The sequence below is a fragment of the Mastomys coucha genome, unplaced genomic scaffold, assembly GCF_008632895.1.
Source record: "Mastomys coucha isolate ucsf_1 unplaced genomic scaffold, UCSF_Mcou_1 pScaffold12, whole genome shotgun sequence".
Taxonomy (NCBI): Eukaryota; Metazoa; Chordata; class Mammalia; order Rodentia; family Muridae; genus Mastomys; species Mastomys coucha.
Window position 1 is genome coordinate 7,870,693 of NW_022196894.1, and position 2,809 is coordinate 7,873,501.

The window sequence follows — 2,809 nt, forward strand, 5'->3', positions numbered from 1 at the left end:
TTTTTTTTTTTATTCACACAAGAGTTAAGGATTTGAATTGAGGCTCCTAGCTTGCACCCTAACCACTGAGCCATCACCCTGGTTCTTTGATTGACATTCTTCTATGCTCAAACCCTGCATTTCATCATCAACATTTCATTATCAACACTTCAACATTGTACAGTGTTTTAAAACAATGAAAAAATGTAAAGAACAACAAAAATACAAGGAGAGGAAAACATAGTAAATCTCCTTTTCCTATTAAGTAAAATATAATCAATAGAAATTAAGGCCTTCTGACACTGCCCAATGGCCAACTCAGCAAGGATCACTATAAGAATCCAGGCTTTGTTCATCTTCCCTCCCTCCTCCTTCCTCCCTCCCTCCTCCCCCCTCGGTCTTTTTTTCTTTTTTATAAAGATTTATTTTATTTTATGTTTATGACTGCACTGTAGCTGTCTTCAGACACACCAGAAGAGGGCATCAAATCCCATTACAGATGGTTGTGAGCTACCATGTGGTTGCTGGGAATTGAACTCAGGACCTCTGGAAGAGCAGTGCTCTTAACCACTGAGCCATCTCTTCAGCCCGACAAGACCGGTCTTGAACTACAGGCCTCCTCTCTGCATCTGCCAAGTTCTGAGATGACAGGTGTATACCAACTGAGGCAGAAAGAGTGTCATTAGCTTGAGGCCAGCCTGGGACACATAGTGAGTATGAGATCCTGCCTCAAAAAATCAAAACACAGACAACAAGCACACCAAAATAAAAACAAGAACAAACAAACAAATAACCCCTCCTTCCATGCACGCGCGCACGCGCACACAAAAATACACACACACACACACACACACACACACACACACACACACACACACACAAAAGGACAAAGCAAGGTTACACAGAGAAACCCTACCTGGAAAACCCAAAGCCAAACAAACAAAACCAAAAAACAAACTGAAGTGATTTCGATTAAATAACAAGGAAAAGCTTGAGCAGATCTGCCCAGTCTGCCAGCCTGCCTTCTGTCCTTCTCTGTATGGAACACTGTCCATCAGCCTGCCTTCTGTCCCTCTCTGTATGGAACACTGTCCATCATGGCTGCTCTGGTAGAGCGCACAGCAGCATCCAGCATCTTTCCACACTTTGAGACACATCAAAAGCTATAATTGTTTTTTTAGGTATCTGAACTACAAACCATTTTCTTAACTGCTCATTAGTACTTATAAAAATGTCAACAATGGAACATAGATTTTTTTGGCTTATAAAAATATATTAAAATTAATGACTTATAATTGTTATTATTATTATTATTATTAGTAGTAGTAGTAGTAGTAGTAGTAATAGTAGTAGTAGTAGTGGTGGTAGTACTAGTAGTAGTTTTGAGACACAGCATATATGCTCTGGAACTTGATATGTAGATAGACTAGGGTATATGTAGATAGTTCAAGGGTAGCCTTGAACTCATGAGATCTGATTGCCTGTCTCCTGAATGCTGGGATTAAAGCCATGAGCTACTATGCCATGTTTACATGTATGTTTAATTTGTGTGTACCTCTGTTTATGCTTGTGTGTGTGGATGTAGAGGTGCATGTACCTATGTGTGCTGGAGGACAGGTGTCAAATGTCTTTTATGACTCGTCATCCATTCCTTTGAGACAAAGACTCTCCCTTAGCTGAAACTCTGGTTTGAGTAGGTAGGATGTAAGACCACACGTCCCAGCTGGAGTTAGAAATTCTTTATGTGGGTATTGGGACTCCAGCACTGGTCCTCATGATTGCCTGAAAAGTGCCCTTAACCATCAAGTCATCTTTCAAGGCTTAGTGTATAAGGCTCTGCCCCACAGAGTACCCACCCAGGCTTGCAACAGGTAAGCCACACAAGCCCTTGATGTTTCCAGGACAATCAAGGTAATGGCGTGGATCCATCTATGTATTTGTTTATTTAGGTTTCTCAAGCCAGAGTTACTTCAGGAAACAGTCTTGGTTGTCCTGGAACTTTTTCTATACACCAAGCTGGCCTTGAAATCACAGAGATCCGTCTGCCTCTGTCTCCTGAATGCTGGGATTAAAGACATGTACCACCACAACCTGGCTCACTCATGTATTTTTTATTTTTTTTAACTTTATGTGTATGGGTGTTTTGCCCACATGTATATCTGTGACCATGTATGTGCCTGGTATCCACAGAAGCTAGAAAAGTGCAGTGGATTCCCAGGGCCTGGAGTTACAGATGGTTATGAACTACCATGTGGGTGCTGGAAATCAAACAGGTTCTTTGGCAGAACAAGCAGTGTGATTGCTGGACCTTCTCTTCAGGCCCTAAGGTAGTTTTATGAGAAGTTTGCTTCAATGTAGTTCGGTGGGCCTTGGATTCACTACTTGTGTGCTTCTATCTCATGATTTGATGGTGACATACACCTTTAATCCCAGCACTTGGGAGGCAGAGACAGGCAGATATCTGTAAGTTAGAGGCCAGCCTGGTCTACAGAGTGAGTTCCAGGATAGCCTGAGCTACACAGAGAAACCCTGTCTTAAAAACAAAAACAAAAATATATTTTTCTGTTTTGAGACAGGATCTTGCTGTGTAACCCAGGCTGGCTTTCCACTTGAGACTTTCTTGTCTCTGCCTCATAGGTGCTGCGATTATAGGCATGGCTCCCTGACACTCAAGCTTGAATCCTTAATCCTGACTTTACAGATCATAGAGGATACGACATATGCACAAATCAACAATCCAAGTCCCTAAGCACTTTTCAGGGGATGGGAAAGGCTCACTTCCTATCGAGGATCTATACTGGATTGCTGTTTACTTCTTTTTTTTTTTTTT